The sequence below is a fragment of the Saccoglossus kowalevskii genome, chromosome 6 (genome assembly GCF_978046115.1).
Source record: "Saccoglossus kowalevskii chromosome 6, keSacKowa6.1, whole genome shotgun sequence".
Taxonomy (NCBI): Eukaryota; Metazoa; Hemichordata; class Enteropneusta; family Harrimaniidae; genus Saccoglossus; species Saccoglossus kowalevskii.
In genome coordinates this window covers 19,040,115-19,059,839 of record NC_140646.1, presented here as the reverse complement: position 1 = coordinate 19,059,839, position 19,725 = coordinate 19,040,115, and positions in this window count along the sequence as shown.

Here is a 19,725-nt window from a genome sequence, read left to right as displayed (position 1 = left end):
TAACTCGTACTCATGATTTTAGCATTGAATTGTGGGAAATCAATGTTTATCAACATAAATGTGCAGCGTGACGAGCACCGCCCTTTGAGAATCAGAGGTTCTGTGCTAATGAAGCCATGGTTGAATGAATAAGGGCAGCAGCTAACTGGAAAAGAACCGCACTAGTCAAGTACTGCTATTGAGTTCTTGGAAGCACACCATTTTGAACAGATTTTTCATTGATTACTTTGAACGAAAGTAACTATAAAACAATCTAATTCAATATACTCTGCATTGCATTGCATTGTAGGACTGTATATGGCCTGTGTTCATTTTATATATGCGAATTGTTCATCAAATATGACTAATCTGCTTCTACATGCTTCACTGCTGCTGCTAGCAACGCCGCATTATCGCTGCACTGAGCTCTGCAAAAGTCGCTATTTTTATTCTTCCAAGAAATTTCAAATTCAATATGAAGTGCCAGGATTGTGGAATACGACAAACTATACTAAGGTGATCTTCATTTGTGTAAGAAATTCCAAGCTGTACGTTTTCCACCATCAAGTACAGCACCAGTCAAGATAACTGACTATGACAATGAAAATGAAGAGCATACATCACCTACAAAAACCTCAAACGATATATTTGACAACATCCAGCAGATATAATCCTCATTGTTTTCCAGCTAACTTAAAAAAGTGGTTAACCTTGCATGTATGAAAGGTACAATTACTGAACTTGCAAAAACAGTTCAGTTCGTTAATAATATCTTTGAAAATTTCACACGTCAGCTACTCAGCATTACCAATGAAAACGTTGAGTTACAATCGAATCTTACAGTAACAACACATGAATTACACGAGTTGCAGCAATATACAAGACGCAACAAGTAGTTAACCTTGCATGTATGAAAGGTACAAATACTGAACTTGCAAAAACAGTTCAGTTCGCTAATAATATTTTTGAAAATTTCACACGTCAGCTACTCAGCATTACCAATGAAAACATTGAGTTACAATCGAATCTTACAGTAACAACACATGAATTACACGAGTTGCAGCAATATACAAGACGCAACAATCTTGAAATATCCGGGATTCCTGATGCAGAAGGTGGGTGCACTGATAACATCGTCAATGAAGTTTATACACAAGTGTTTAACAAGTCTTTTGGACATGATAATATTCACCCCAAACTGGTTATACATTTGGCAAACATAATTTCTCGTCCTTTTGCCCATATTGTAAATGTTTCACTTACTAAAGGTATTTTTTGCAGAAGTCATCTTAATTTACAGAAAAAGAAGCGTGTAACGCCAGGAATTATCTAATTTTAATAATGCCAATTTTTAGTAAAATCATAGAGTCACTTGTGAACAAGAACATATAACTGGTTACAGATATTACTAAAAGATTGGACAATTGTTCTGTCACTCTTGGTGTGTTTATCGACCTCAGAAAGGCTTTTGATACATTAAATCAGGAAAAACTATTATGTAAATTAAGCCATTCCGTATCCATGAGACTCTAATGCTTTGGTTCAAAAACTATTCATCAAATCGCCAACAATTTGTCAACATTAACCACGTTTCTTCCCCATGAAATAACATTCGATGTGGTGTACCACAAGGATCAATTTTAGACTCAGTCTTATTTTTAATTTATATTAACGACACAGCCAACTCTTCTACTGCATTTGACTTTGGTCATTTTGCAGATGATACAAATTTATTACAATACTATAACACAGATTTTATTAATTTTCCCCTTATTAACAATACACATTCGAGAGTCTGTCAATGGTGCAGTGCAAACAAACAAACCATTAATATGGACAAAACAAACTATATGCTTATTATCACACCCCATATATCATTGCGTATTGAGGGCAGGCTATGCATGAATGGTAGACAAATATAGGGCGTACGTTCGTCTACTTACTTGGGAGTTTCTATTGATCGTCCAATTCCGCCATATTTTGCATGTCAATAAATTACTCATGATACGCAAGTTACTTTTAGCCACGAAAACTCCCTTTAGTTGCCTTGTTCAGCAGTGTGAATCACTCAATTCATCGAGTGTATAATCATTGAAATGAATTGAGAAATTTTCAAGCGCAAGTTATTCCACCACTCACCTGATACAAATGTCAGAGTGCCGTTGAAGTCATTGCAATGACTTTTTTTCATAGACATATCACATCTGTGATATCACATCTTCGATTCAAAAGTCACTCAGCCTAGATCGTTCTCTGTGAGCATCAGTGCGACACTCACAGAAATGCTCACAGCGTAGAACGCTTCACAGCTTCCCGGTTGCGGCATTTAATATACAGAATACCAGGAGCATCAAAACAGAGTATTTTACTTAATATATATTCTGACACGTTCACTGTCTATCTCGGATGGATAAAGTTTTTTTGTTAATCTGAAAGCAATAGCGCCCGGGACTGCAACAGTGTGGCGAATAGCAATTTGTATGGTTTCGCAGTAGTTTCAATGAAGTCATCCAGGCTCAGAAAGTTACTAATTCCAATGGAAAACTAATACATCAGCTAGTGTCCCAGGATGGCGTCACTGATCGCGTGACTTTCGATTTCTAATATGTCATCTGTGCCTGCTAGTTCAGACGCAGATATCAATAGTCCACCAAGGAATACTATTCCTAGCGGAATACAAAATTAAGTATTTATGAATACTATGATATATCCACGCAATCGTGGCTGGGAAAATCTTCGAAGTAAGACCAAGTCGCATTTTGACACTCAACTGTAAGCTCGGAACGAAAATGCATCTCATTCAGAATAGAATGACGAAGAATCACAGTGGCAGAACTAAAAATAGACGGCATTAAAATATTTCACAATTGTTATCTGATGTTCAGTGAATTCTCTCATTATTAAGTAACAGTTTATGATTATTTACATTCAGGTGAAAATTTTCTAAGCTGGTTTTCAAAATGTTTTGACACACATAAACAAGGAGGCATTTTGCCACCAAGGTTTGCCTCTGAAATATAAAGACGCCAGCGTTTTCACCACAGTAGAACAAAAAACTACCCACACACATGTCTACGAGTACAAAGAGATGAATTTGTTCTGCCTTTGTAGTGTGTAGTACCACACAATTTGCGAAACGAGATTGACGACGACCGGCGTGCCTTGTATTTCTTCAGCGTCGGCTCCCGGTAAGTACGTACATGTACCTCGGGTATGCACCCCTACGCACAGTCGACCTAGCTGGACCACGGCGGCGATCTAGCCTGTCTGATACGCCGTATCAGTCACGGTGTGCCATTCGCCTGGGCGATCACTTCAATGCTAGTCCACACCACACATCAGTCACTCGCAATGCAAATGAGTTCAATAGAATAATATTGATGGATTAAAACTAGTTTCTTTCTTAGTTTTTCATATGAGATTGTGGAAACCCTTTCCAGAAAGACATTTTAAATTATTCTGATTCACGGGCCAGTGTCTGAAACTATTTTGTTCACTGTGGATTTTTCTCCAATTTTTTCGCTTTTTAGAGGCAGCAAAACCACTGGTATTGACAACGCTAACAAATAATAACAATAATGAACTCTCCGACAACCCATAATGGACTCAAGCACACTTTGTGCTCCATATATGTACTTGGCTCACGCCTCGTACATATATGTCGCACAAAGTGAGCTTTCACCCATTATGTGTTGGCGGGTCGTTCATTATTGTTTAAATAAAACAAGCACAATAAACCGATCCACCAACTACAACTAGTTTTAAGCTATCCAATAAATGAAAAAATCATCAATCTTTTTAAAACACATGACTAATAGAAGGGGCCAATTAAGGTTGTTTGAAATGTTGCAATCCCTGATAGAGTATCTCAAGTTTAAGTGCAATATTCACGAATAATGTCAATATGCCACTATTCACGGTTAATATTTAGTAACCGTGAATTATAGAAAGACTTGCCGGCTAAAGAATTGTGTTGAGCTTCTAAATTTATATAAAGTATCAACATTTTTGGTCTTTTTTGGTTGTAAAAACTACAATATGCAGGGAACAATGAATCGAACGTTTCAACAATGACATTAGTGTCTTTGGTTACAATGGAATGATCTGATATCAAGAGACTCTGCTTTGCGGAATGCCATATCGAGGGCTGTCGAAGCACTGGGAGTAATTCACACTTTAGACAATAACCGTTTCTAGACCGGGGATAGAGGAACAGTGAATTTAAAACAAACACATCAAATAAACTGATGACAACTTGTAGGCAACAGCTCCATGATAAGGGCTATAGTGGCAATGTGGTGGAAAAACGAAAAGAAAGTTATTTTTTTAAATAAGTTCCCTCGAGTTATGTATCCACGCCTATTACGTTTATACACAATATTTATTTACAATAATAGATTAATTTTAGGTGCGGCCGACTGTTGGCAGTATATTTGTGTGTGTGAATCGTCTATTTGTCCGTGTGTGGATAGAGGCAAAAGAGCCTGTTGTTGCCAGACATACTAATTATTCTCCAATCTGCACTTGCTTTGAAATTGTTTTATAACCGTAGAACTTATATATATATCTTCCTATAAAGTTACTGTACTTAGTAATCATAGTTGAAATAACTTAAGATACTTGCATATTATTAACCAATTTGTGTGTCTCTTAGCCCGTGTTAACCACTATTCCCATCTGTGTGGGAGTGATCTATCCGATATACAAACACACGAGATTAGCTCGTACTTCCTGTAGCGTGAACACTACTAATATCGTCACGGTGTCGTAAAAAAAATATTGCCACACATTGATTTTCAGAAACATCCAATTACAATACAAAAATGAAATGTCCAATTGAAATGAATAATTTGAAAATTACAACAGAATCGATGTGTGAAAAAAACCCTGCTCCTGAATATATTTCAATGAATATCGTTAAAATCTAAAACCCGTAATTATTTGCAATCGACTTTAGTGATTTTATGGCGCATACATCGCGATGGAAAAACATTCTCTCGCTTTTTAGTCAAATAGTATTATTGTATTTATCATTTAGTATTATTGTATTTCAAGGGAAGATTTTTCTTTTCAGCAACAATTTGTGTTTTGAATGTACCATGGAAAAATTATGTTGAATATGTTGGAAACCCAACTCTCAGACAACTAATAAACAGAGTGACAGAATTAATGCGTGCCACATATCTGGTAAACGTTGTGGAGCAACAAGATTATCATTATATCTCTCAAAATAACGAGAGATCTATTCATATTCCAATCAACTATCGCAAAATATAAACACAGGGAGTGACACAGACGACAGTAGTTGTTAGTGAACCACACCATGGAGATAATAAGATGCCATGTCGAAATTCGAAAATGGCATTTTCGGAAGAATTTAGCGAATCTGAGGACGATAGTTACGAACAACGCATATATCGCATACTATGAAGTCAAACGCGACAAAAATAACACAACCAGATCACGTTGATACGCTGAAAGATATTATGTATATGACACCAGCTATCCCATGTTTCGACACCCCTGAACACAAAGTGGTATGATCGCTCGAAACGCTGCTGTATGGCCAAACTATTTGAGGCATATACTAGGACATTCAGTTACTTGTAACTCGCCTAAATGTTGGTCGATTCACAAAAATCTTACACAGCTGCAAAGGTCAAAATGTCCCGAATGCATCTCGAGATGTTTAAAAAATGTCCGGATATGTTTTACGAAGAAATACGCAATTTCCGAAGAAGCGCGAAGTGTGCAGTATATCTGCTGTTCGATAAACTTCGAGGGTGTATATGCCAAATTTATATTCTTGATTATCACAATAAAAATAACACTTCTAAGATTTGGTAAGTTAAGAGTTGTAATCCGATCAAATTATTTACCACATCAGATTTGAGAGAATAAGACAAAAATATATACAGTATACAATGTATTTCAGCAAAAACAATTGTTAAAATGAGTTAGGCAAAACTCTGTAACTCGGCAAACGAAACCCAAAAATCTTTAGCTTACGACTACCAAACACGTGAACATACTGGTAATTAGGATTTCCTTAGGATTTCAGCTTACAACTAATTTTTAATTCGTGTCGAAAACGCTGTGCACGTTTTGAACACGATTCACCGGTCACCCTAAGTGCCAAACCAGAATAAACAGCCATTGAAGTTATTGTTAGAATAAGTGTTAAAAATGGATTATGTACTGGCAAACCAAATGCATATGTTACCAACCTTCAAGCAAAATTCAGTTGAAAGTATATCTATCTAGGGTGGCGACCGGGGGAACACAGTTGACTTCTGATTTCATGTGAGTGTGCACACAGTAACGACATACGGTTGAACACCAGACAAGACACAGGCCAAATATGTTTAAATTCAAATATATATTCACCATAAGCAAGTTAAAACACATCAAACAACGCATAGGTGATTCACCTTCAATAATAATAGGAAAACCCCTAAAATCCTATTGGTCAGTCCCTGACTATACCAAACACACTACCATAACAGCTGCACACACACACAGTATGGTCTGCATTAAACAATATTGCCTGCTCTCAATAATCAAAGGTATAAATATAACACATAAATCGTTGAGTGGAAACCCCGGAAAACACTAAACCAGTTGAAAAACACTAAACCTATTGTCTTTTGACCTATTAGTTTTGTGCTGACCTCTTTTCCGCGTCTTGATGTTTTGTTTTGCTTGTCATAATACTGATTGATGACTTTGTTTAGATTTTGAGTTACAACTCGGCCACGACCTTTGCTTTTACCGTGAAACATGAGGAAGTTTACGTCAATTGACGGACATTGCATTTTTTAAAAACTAATGAAGCACACTGTCTATCATCCCCATTTTTTCATTTGCTGATTTCTATTCTGAAAAATTCAACCGTCCGAAAATGCACCTTAATTTTGACTCTAAAAACACGCCACATTTCTAACACAAATTATTTAAAACCGGTCGAAATTTTGGAGTTTTTACGGTACTTTAGATATCAGTGTGAAAGCTTAAAATTGGTTAATTATGCAAATTAGGTAATTAATATGTACAGATTTTAACCCACAATTATTCAGGTCTGTCTATTGTCCTACAGCATCCATGTACATTCATTGATATGTGATGTATAGTACCTGAGATATCAGTGTGAAAGTTGGTTAATTATGCAAATTAGGTGATTAATATGCACAAATATTTACCGGAAACTAATTGGGTCTGCATAATTCTAGATTCATTGAAATGTGATGATTAGTACTTTAGATATCAGTAGAAAAGCTGAAAATTAATTATGCAAATTAGGTAATTAATATGCACAATTATTTACCCTAAAACTAATCAGGTCTCTGCATAGTCCTAAAGGATCTATGTACCAAGTTTCATTGAAATGCGATGATTAGTACTTGAGATACCCGTGGAAAAGCTGAAAATTAACTAATTATGCAAATTAGGTGATTAATATGCACAAATATTTATCGAAAACAATCAATCTCTGCATAGTCCTTGAGTATGTAAGTACCAAGTTTCATTGAAATGTAATGCTAACTACTTATATCAAATGCTGAAAATTAATTAATTATGCAAATTAGGTAATTAATATGTACTGATATTACTATAAAAACTATCAGGTCTGTGCAGTGTCGTATGACATCTATGTACCAAGTTTCATTGAAATGTGATGATTAGTACTTGAGATATCAGTGGAAAAACCGAAAATTGACTAATCATTATGCAAATTAGGTAATTAGTATCCACGGATTATTACCAAAAACTAATCAAAACCTAGCATTAGTTCAGAGCATCTATGTACCAAGTTTCATCAAAATCCAATGAGTGGTTGTTTAGATATCAGTGGAACAGTCATGGAACCATTAAAAAATAGCTAATTATCATGCAAATTAGTTAATATGCACGGATTTTTACCAAAAATTTATCAAATCTGCGCATATGTTCAGAGCATCTATGTACCAAGTTTCATCAAAATCCAATGAGTGGTTCTTTAGATATCAGTGGAACAGTCATAGAACAGCTAAAAATTAGCTAATTATCATGCAAATTAGGTAATTAACGAGCATGGATTTTTACCAAAACCTAATCAAATCTGCGCATTGGCCCAGAGCATCTATGCACCAAGTTTCATCAAGAACCGATGTATGGTTCTTGAGATAGCAGTGGAACAGTCGGACACACATACACACACACACACATTAACTGCAAAGACTCCCATTTTGTGCTTCGCACATGGGAGTCAAAAATGGGATGTGTTTTGACAAAGTCTCCATCACAAATGTCATACATGAATTCATCAGATGACATACAGGGATGTTGTATGTGTTCCCAGACTTCAGGCAGGAGTAATAGTTGCTGTAAACATTGCTTAAAAGGAATGATGTACCCTAACCTTGGTACTATTTGGATTGTACCATTCTTTGTGACAAACTTTTCACCTATCACTACTTGTTCAGGCTGAACTAGAGTTTCTAGTTTCTTTTTATACAAGGCCTTTCTTTTTGCATCACTAGAAAATAATTCCAACCCTGTAACAATATCAATGTCATTAATGACATTTGAGTCAATTCCTAAACTTTCTAACTTTTCTGCAATTTGTTTCCTGTATAAATATATTTGACTATGAACTAACGTGTCTGTTGTTGGTACAATACTGTCAATCCCAGCTTGTGAAACATTGTGCATTGATTCTAAACTGAGGGTAAACATGGCATTAAAATGGTTGATGCCTGGTTCTCTTACAAAAGGGAGAACAAAAGTATCTTCATCTGTATCAAAGTCATCTTCAGCAGTGTTCATGTCTATGTGTTTGTGCTTTCTATGAACATGAACCTTATAATTTGTCCAGCGATTGGTTGTGTAAGCACATGAATCAATGCAGCAAGCTACAGAAAAATTGGGACCATTTTTATGGAAGCGTACAAAGTGCCTTTTGAAGGATGTAAACAAATGATTTGAATATGAACACAAACAACACTTAAATATAGGTTCCTCCATATTAAATCAGTGTGTATTGTAATTAGAACAGACTGAGTGCAAAACAAACAAAAAAACATTTAATATGCCTGGTATTATTACTGTTTTGATTAGGCCCTATAAAAAAAACTTCGCCTCTGATTATTTTATTTTGAAAAAGTCAGCTTCGTTCGATTGAAATATCAACAAATTAGATTTGAAACAAAACAGATTTGTCTTTGATTCTGTTTTTATTTGAATATATGTACTAATGATTAGCCTATCTTTGTAATGTAACCTTATAACGGAATAATCAGAGCTCTTTCCCAACAGTATCACTATTAGTTCAATTGGATAGCACGCTAATAATCAGTATGATGAACGCTAGCGTTCAGCACTGCGGCGTGTAACAGAATTATTCTGAAATCCGACATTTAGCCTCGTTTGTTGTTTGATTCACAGAATTTCCAAAATATTAGTCTCGCGTATGTGAGACCACAAAATTAAATAAATATATATAACATTGAGATCGTAAGTCGCTCAAAGTTGCTCGAAAAAGGTGGGTACTCAACAAAAAACTATGCCAAAAAACTGGACCCTTCAAAATACCGAATGGGCCGCGGTTCAAATTTGCAACATGTTCAATGTCATTTTGCCACAAAATACAATACTTACAGAAACAAAGGTGCTTTGATTATGTATCAACAGTTATCACGCAGTCAGAAAAACGGTATACTGAGAACAGGTAATCTTGGTGAAAGCGGCACAAAACAGTTTCCTGCTTGCAGCAAAATGTCGTCTGCCCCTGGTCTGCACAGAAATGGCGCGCTCGTCTTGCGCATGCTCAGTTGTGACGTCAATCGAACGCTAGTGTCTCCCGTCAATGATTTATTCTAGAATAGTAACATTCTTGAATTGAACACTAGCGTTCTGTAAGCTTTTTATTCTCATTATTTTCTTAAAATAACCCGTTTAAACGCATTTACGTTGTTTTTATTACAATTAAATAACAAACATACAAAACAAACATGTGAAGCAAACGTGACAGTATATTTGGTTTACAATAGGGCCTACAGTGTTTAGTCGCATACGAGCATCAAACAAAACAATGTTATTTTTGTATTTTTAGAAGTTTGCCGGAACTAGAAAAAAAAAAAACAATATCCGCTAAAAGGGTCGTGATGTATTTAAAGTACGAAAAATGTTGTCTGGATAAAATCACACATATAAGAACTGTTGCCAGGTGTAATCAGAATAGTAGCGTTCAATTTCTGAACACACCTGTTTTATATTTGAACGCATATTACGCTTTCTATGGGTCAAACTGAACACATGGGACGCGTCTTAGGCGTCAAAATGTTTAGAGTGTATGTTACTTTTACATATCGACAATATTTTTTAGTGTTAGATAAACTGTATAATGGGATTGGAATCGGTATTTGTGCCACCTTAATGCTGCGGCATATTTCGCGAAATAAACATTGTGCGTTTTCAGTTGCACAATCATTCGCGCTCAATTTTGAGCCAATCAGCAGCAAACCATTTTTGTTTGCAAGAACGCAATCTAGTTCAAATGATACAAAGTTGAAACTACATTTTATATCATTTACATTTCAATTATTATTTTGGTTGAAATATACGTTAGCTAAGAAAAGCAACAACGTGTTATTTTATGATGATCTCTATTAGTTTTATGGTCACTAGTTGTACTATCTATCATTCTGTGATACCCAAAAGCAATACAATGCTGTTTTCAATGACGCAATCTTAGATCAACCATTATGTAGTTCAAACGATGTTTCAATTCTATTGTACTCATCGCAAAAGCACCTCTTCTTTCGTATTTCATGATGCGATTTCATGCAAAAGTTTCGATGCCGAAACAATCCGATCCCACAACTGCGCGTCATTGTACTATTATTTTATAGTGAATCTACTGTTTTCATTTCTTGTCAAAGATTGACTCAAGACAATGCAATGTTTACTTACCACCATTTATTTTAGTGACTACACGCAGTAGTGTGTTCACGCACAGCTCCTTAACAGGGCAATGGAAACGTGCGTGAAGTACCAACCCGTTGTTAATACCCGATCCAGATCCTTAGCACGTGCTAACCACTGTTTCATTCTGTGAAGGGCAATTGGGTCTATCCCATATGTAAAACATATAGTATGAATACTACTAAATAAAAAAATGCAAATAATAAACAGGAAAAAGTGTCATTTAACATTATGACAGTACTATACCTAGAAAAGTTAGGACAAGGTGTGACAGTGTATACATTTTACTTTTTCCGATACTGGCTATTAGTGTATGTCACGAGGTTTAATGTTATTCTGCATGAACAATTGTGTCCGTGAAGGACACCACTCAATACCCGTGATTGTGGGTTCTATGTTGTACCACTCAATACACATCCTGATTGGAAGTTATTCCTTCGGATAACTATCGTAATATACTAAATACGTAAATATATGTAATATGTAACGTCACTCGCGTGTAATGAAAACATGGTCTTAAGAAAATAAAGATTTAATATACTTGTAAACGAAATACCGCATACAATAAATAATTACTTCTCGAACAATACAATCAATTGTAACAATAATAATAAATAGTTAGTGTCTTCCATAATCGGTCTGGTAGAGCTCCCTTGGTTAGTCTGCATACAGCTTGGCCCGAATTACTTTACAACAAGCAGGGAGAGACCATGACTTGCTCACACTTCGAACACCAATTAAAGACCACCTTTATATGTGCTCCCAATTCCACTTGGGTTTTTCCAGGTGGAGTGCAGGCGTGGGGACAAGGGTTATTTCAATCCATTATTCTAGTAGTCGGATCAGTGTTTCTCCAATTCAATCTGTAACATGTTTCTCACAGTCCTCCAGCCATGCTAGTTATACAGTTTAGCAATTATCACATTGTCGCAATTAGGCTATTTTCTATAAAAACAAGTTTATAAGCCAAGAGCATGCCAAGGTGGCGTCGTGGTGTCTTCACCGCAAAGTGTACATATGCACAAAAATCTTCCTACCTGGCTGTATAATCACACTGTCAGAGGCTGGACGTATATATAGATAAACAGAACAGAATAATTGTGATAGCTTGAACATAATGATCAGGAAATACTTTGGCAGTTTGTGTGGCTGCTAATCATTTGGATACACAGTTTGTCAATGGAGTGTCACATTTCTTAGGAAATATATAAGGTTCATTTATCATTATCTGAAGTAATGAATTGATGACATTCTTCAAACTACTTCTGATCAGGTTTTAATTAATTTCACCTGACTAGCTCTTCGTCCAAGGATAAAAAGAAGAACCAATGCAATCGTGACCAATTCAGGATAGAAATTAGCATATGATGATACAAGTCATGTAACACATCAGTCTGTTGATTCCATTCTTCAAATTTTTTTCTGGCAATACATTTTTTCAGGCTGTCATTTCATATTTATACTTTCCCCACTCTTGACCATACTTCTTAAACTCAGAGCTGTCTGATATCATAGTAGGTTCGTTTGGTATCATAGTAGGATCAAAGGCAGTTAAAGCACCTAATGAAGGCAGTGATGTTTGATTTTGAAATTTCTTCATCATGAGCTGAATACTTCAATTCTAATGTAGCTAGTTTTCCAGTATCTTGATTCAGATAAATTTTGAGACGCTCGAGTGGCATAGAATCTTCCAAGATGTCGGACAGTTTATCAATTGTGTATTTCACGGAAGGCTCCACATGTGCTAAATTGATTATGCTTCTTTTGAGGATTTTACTAACAAAACTGGAAAAAAACATCTTTCATCAAGATGTAGATAGCTCCAATAAACTTCCCTCAGCCAGATCAAGTTGTATATAATACTGGGATGATCTGGTTGTAAATGGCTTCAACAGATGCATCAAACGACAACTATCTAGTCTTATAGGCCTTCTTCAATTTCCTACAAACAATTAACATGCTTGAACTCTGAGGAATATGGTCATATTTTTCGTGAATTCTCAGAGAGTTTTCATAGCTGATTCAAGTATGTTTCTAAATTCTGTCAATGCTTGATTTGTATCAGTGCATGCAAGTGCAAGTCAGTGACAAATACAGTGTGATGAAATAATCTGTGAATTTATTGCTTTCAGTTTTGAAGCAAGTCCGTTCTTGCACAATGTTTCTGTATCTTTCAACAGACTTTTGATGAACAAAAATATGTGTTTACTTCCTTGGTTGTCTGGTCAAAAATAAGAATGAAACCAACCATTTACTCTATAACTGATATATCACACATCCACCAGTAATCCGTAACACCCAACTTTGTTCATCGCATCCACTATGGATTCTAAGATTTCATTGCCATTTACTTAAAAAGTATCTAAGTGACGCTGGTGATCGGTGGGCAAAGTACAGTGGCCCCTCGGTGTCGGGGTGAAAGCAAAAACAGCTACTTATCGAGGTTCTTGGGGAAAGAGACTTATCGAGGTTCTTGGGGAAAGAGGCTATTGATTCAAACAAAGGGAGAGAACAATACAATCAAAACCACACAGGAAAAGAGTGTCTTTATTAAAAGGTTGTCATTGATCATATACATGTACATGTAATTGCGACTAAAAAGGTGCGAAATGGCGACTACAATAAAAACGGTTGTCAGTGTTTACATTAAATATTCAGTGTTTTTTCATCTAATAAACCTAGCAACAGTTACTTAACAAATTGGGTTATGCTTGCTTGCCGTTGTTTCCTAACAATCAATAAATCCCTTTAACTGCATCAACTTCAAACCACCAATGTTGTTACCAGTCATTTTATTGCGTCTGTTGAAGTTGGGGAAGGTTTCATGTTTTCCTTGTCTGTTTCCTCTACATCGTCGGACGGTATGAGTGTTTCACAGCCACTGATCAACGTGGGAATATCGTCGTCAGCAGTAATCCAATCCATTAATATATTCTCTGTATAGTCCGTGGCCAAACCATTTGAAGCGGCAGTGTCGATCAGCTGAGAAACAGATTTCTGTTCGGGGTTATTGACGACCTCGTCATTGGTGATCGGTTCTATGCTAAAAGCAGGTTCTAGTCCTTTCATCCAGCACTTCGTGTATTTCATGTCTATAACACCTAGTTTTCCGATGATGGTAAGCAACGTTTCTATTTTTTTATTTGCTAAAGATTTTTTTGGCTAATATACTGATTGAAATATCTTCAGCGAGACACTGTCATTTACTTTCTCCCTGGCATGTAGTTCATTCTGAAAACAGGATACTCTAATTAGACACAGCATACACTGCATTCTTGGGCTTTTGACTTCCGACATGATCATTTACTGCAATACGCTTGTATCTTGTTGAAGGATAGTGGGAAAAGGTTTGGAAAAGGTTTCTGACTTATTTTGTGGGTTGACATCACCATGTTTCTTGCAAATGAGACAAAAACACCCTTGCCATCAACATACACGCAACATCACAATCCTATTTTCATGCAATAACTATTGTTCCTGGAAAAAATCCACTTATGATTGAAAGACCTCGGTACGGTACTCAATCTCTTCTCCACTGATTTACTGAATCCAGAACACACTAGTGATAATGGTGTATTTTGTCATTTTCAACACCAGGGAACAAGGATGACTTTAGTTGCCTCTTATTCTGAATGTTCAGTTAAGAAACGATTTACAGCAACAATGGTCTGAGGTGCCTGAAATTTACCGGTAAGTGCTAACCCAGAGCAACATGTGTCTTCTTGTTTAGTATTGGACACTGAAATAGAAGTATTGATAATAAAAAATGAATAATGTTTTTCTTTTTCTTTGACTTAAAGAAGACTGCAAGTGCCAATCAACAGTTGACAACTATTACAAACTTCGGTAAAGAGTAAATAATTGTCAGTAAAATTATGTGACATAAGGGCGAGTAGTGACAGTATAGTACTGCCCTTGGGGCATGCATGATTAACCACTGCATAATACATTTTTCTGCTCCAAGAAACTGTGAATTGGTAGGAGTTACAGACCGAGAAATTACAAATGTAAAAAAAAATATTGTAAATATGCTAACCAACTGATGATCTAATTTCACTCCATCATTTTATTAAAAATTAGATTAGAATAATACTTTGTGTGGATGACACTAACAATAACTTTCTATTTATTGTTGAGTAATACTAAATGTATTACTACCACACATAGAAATGCAGCACTCTACCACTGTGGTAACGTTACAATATAGAATATAATAATTTATTAGAAATAAATTACAAATATCGTAAAAAAACACCCCCAAATACAATAAGTATTAAATTCATAATACCATCACCAATACACCCAACACAATTTAGCTGCAACTTACCCACTTCAAATATTCAATCTCTCAACATTGATAACATCTAGAAATTAAATTATTAGCGGTAATTTAAGGTAGCGGGACTATTATTTGCATACTTGTTTTCATCTTCTAATTGTGACCAAATGACTACAAATAGACCCAGGAAAGTATATATTTTTAGAATCGCCAGACTTCAAGCTTTACAAAGGTGTGTTTGCCACGCCCGTATCTGCATTCTATGACCCGTTACTTAATTAAAGGTGAAAAATTACTTTTTCTGTAAAAAAAATAATTATGCATTTATGCTGGCGATAAGAAGTATTTTTTTCACTTTTCCTACTTGTTCAATAGTCTGGTAAATTGAATGTGTCTGGTCAGTTTTATGCAAGCAACGCGTTTTAAAAAATAGTGTGCTGAATTTCAATTACTGTTTTAGTCGCATTGCTCCCAACTCAAACCACAACTCGTTGGTAAATAATCGATGAAATAGTTTGTCTGGACACATTCAAGTTCCTCTCACTGTCACCTTAAAGCTGTGAAAATTTGGTGTTAATCCGACGACAATAAGTATACGTTATTTTTTTGCTAAAGACCTTGTATTTTGAAAAACATAAACTCCTAGAAAACGTCCATGAAGTAACAGCAACGATTTTCAAGCTTGTTTATCGGCACAATCAATTTGTTTTCCCATCAAGGTCTGCTTTAACATGTGTTGGGACATCCAAATGTGTAAGGCTATTGGAAACCCAAAAAATAAAGGAATGGGATAGCTATAATTGGATAAATTCGGCATATGAAAACACCAAAATCAATAATTTTTTTTCAGTGGCTGTGTGACCTTGTGTCTGACACATTCATATGCAAACGACTAATCTGTGAAACAAACAGGGGCGGAGACAAACCACTCAAATGTTTGGAAACACTCATTGTGTCAGATAGCTACTGATAACACATCCTGACATTGCTTCGTCTTGAGTTTATCTTTGAAACTTATAGACACACAGATTAAACCTGTGTTGTTGATTTTGGAAAACACTACTGAGGCTGCCTTGCTTCCCTTCAGAAAATCTACATTTTAACCAACTTACATGACATTCTATGTTATGTTGACTTTATCACATGAAAGTTTATAGTGCATTTCATCAATTAATAAATAAATGTGAAAATCGTAATTTTCAACACAAATAATAGTCTCGCTACCTTAAATCAAAAACAAAGGGAGTAACACCCCGGCATACTAATTGGCCTCTAACAATAAAAATACGAATGGCTTCCTATTATTTTCTGACAAATGTGATCGATCCACGGCTGTAACAATGTGCTTACTTACCCTTGATCGCTTAAATCCCGAATCCAAAAGGGACTTCCCCGGACGTGAAGGTCTCATGCCACTAATTAACCAATGGCTGCTCGTAGCCCCTCAATTTAAATGCCCAGCAAGAACCAATGAAATTTTTTAAATATTATTTTTCTCAGGTGCTCCCTGTTTGAGGGCGTAATCACCTGGGTCAGAGGTGAGACCAACATGTGGTCTTTTGTTTACTACTTAGCGGCTGTGTACCTGTGGGTTTATTCTGTGTGTTAATGGATGTTCTAATCTTGGTGTTTTTCCAGTGATTTCTTTTGGTGCAATCCAAATACAGTAGGTGTGTCTTGTTTACCTGAGATTTGCAAGAGTTTGAGCTGGCCAACATGTTAGTTTTTTTCATATGGTTGATTACTGGCATGTTGATTTCCCATTTTTGAGCCATATTTTCAACTTTCTTCGTCATTTTCATATAGCAATCTCGTAATATGTTAACATTGTCGTCTATGGAAATTCAATTAGTGGTATGAGCCCTGAAGTAACAGTTTGCCTAGGACCACCTGAGGTTGTTGTTTTAACCATAATTATGGCTCTATTCACTGGAATTTAGTCATTTTTGGCAGATCTCATCTTACATAACCAAAGTTTACTTTGACCTAATTATTATAATTTTTGACCTCTCCTGACCTTGCATAGATCTGATAATTATGAGGTTGTGTGTTCAAGCACACATTTCATGAGATCAGCTCCATTGATTTGGCAGGTATAGTGCAAAGTAACTGGGAATCTTTTTTATTTTTATTTTACCACTTTTCTTGCTTTGTATTCATCTATTTAGACACAATGGAGTAATTTTTTATCCAGAAATGTTATATTTTGCTATGCGTTTCACCCATTTCTGTCAATCTCTTATATCTTGGTTGAAGATTTTGAAAATTTGTAATTCTGTATATTTTTTGCCCTAATCTTATTAATTGGCTGTGGTTGGGCTGTGGTCTGTAAATATAAATGTTTTTATTAAACTGGTCCAAAAATTTTATTCATTCATCAATGAATTATTCATGTCACCACTAATTTCAATGGCTCTAGGAATTCTGAGAAAAATGCTTAACCCCATTTTATGGGTTTTTTGTCTTATTTTCACATTATGGCAGACAAACTTAACAATTTGTAGTGCGGTCATTTCTAATGGACCGTATTCAAAGTTTAATGAGGTCAAAATCCCAAATATTTAAATAAATTCTCAAAATTGTGTTGTGTATCTTGTCACTGACAAGAGATTTGCATACTGTCAGTATATTAGCCAAGTAGTACAACTCTTTCAATTTCACAATTATTGCTCTTTTCTCAGAATTTTTGTGAATTTTTAGCTAATTAATCCCATCTTGAGTTTATTATTGAACAGTGCATGTACCCCCCCCCCCAATTAATCAGAAATCCTGTTGATTTGAATTTAATTTGATCAGGGATGTGTAATACAAGTATTTTATATTTAGATCCTTTTCTTGTTTGTATATTTTTATTTTTATTTCTTTTTAAATCATAAAATTGTTTCGTTGAACTACTTTTTTTCACATAAGATTTGATTAAGTATTTTATGTTGAGCAAATTCTATGTGTGGCCATGGTAAATCAAACCACTGTTGTGTTTTGGTATATCCAAGGTTGCCCGTCACAGGTCTCCGGCCTAAATGCAGATACCGTGGAATTGTTTTTTTTTTTTTTAATTAATTGGAGAAATAATGAGCTGATGAATTGAGACTTTTGATTCAGTAGAATTTTTTTTTTTTTAAATTATAGTGATAAACTACTTTTAATTGTCATTATTCTATGTATTATTTCTAGAAATTAATTAAAATTACTAATCATGCCAAACGTTGGTCTGTACTTGTTTGTGGTGAATGAGAACATTATATTTTACAGTACTGCATCTAATAATCAGGCTTATATTCATTGCCTACCATCTATTTTGGTGTTATGCTGAGTGTGTATGTTGCCACTTTCTACAACTAATTGTCTGGGTATAGGGCGCCACCAAGTGGTAGATTTTGATAAATAACTCCCAGGGTTTAAATTTTGGGGATTTTTTTTTGCATGGGAAATTACTCGTCTAATGATATTCCATCATATATAAGATCAACAAGAACTTTATTAAACCTTCTTATTTCTCTGAAGGTCTCATGCCACTAATTAACCAATGGCTGCTCGTAGCCCTCAATTTAAATGCCCAGCAAGAACCAATGAAATTTTTTAAATATTATTTTTCTCAGGTGCTCCCTGTTTGAGGGCGTAATCACCTGGGTCAGAGGTGAGACCAACATGTGGTCTTTTGTTTACTACTTAGCGGCTGTGTACCTGTGGGTTTATTCTGTGTGTTAATGGATGTTCTAATCTTGGTGTTTTTCCAGTGATTTCTCTTGGTGCAATCCAAATACAGTAGGTGTGTCTTGTTTACCTGAGATTTGCAAGAGTTTGAGCTGGCCAACATGTTAGTTTTTTTCATATGGTTGATTACTGGCATGTTGATTTCCCATTTTTGAGCCATATTTTCAACTTTCTTCGTCATTTTCATATAGCAATCTCGTAATATGTTAACATTGTCGTCTATGGAAATTCAATTAGTGGTATGAGCCCTGAAAGAGCATGCTTTTTTGTTTTATCCGCCATTTTGATTTACCATGGTAGCTTTGTAAATAGTACGCGTGTTATGATTGGCTGATATTAGGAGGCTGATCGGGAAATAACCAATAGGACTGTTCGTTTCGCCCAACGCTTGTTGTGGTTTGCACAAAAGGTCGCCAAGGGTCAAACAAAGTAAATCTAATGGTCACATTGCGTACGTAATTTGTTAAATCTGGGGAAGACCCAGAATGTGCTATGAAACATCCTCAATGAAAAAGTAAACACATATTTTGTTTTGATTTCAATAAAATATTTAATTATAAAGTAGCTGGCAAATCTGCCGCAAGTGGACAGACAGATTGGGCGGTTGCAGGCTGGTAAAAGCCCTGCAAATTTTTACACGGATCATATTATTTACACAAACGTTGGCGTTTGGCAAATCAGTGTTTAAATGTTGTTCTGAAATTTTCAGACTGTCTGAAAATCACCTTAATATGAAATGGCTTGTCGACTAGTCACCTTATGTTTTGCTCAAATTATCACGAATTTTAATT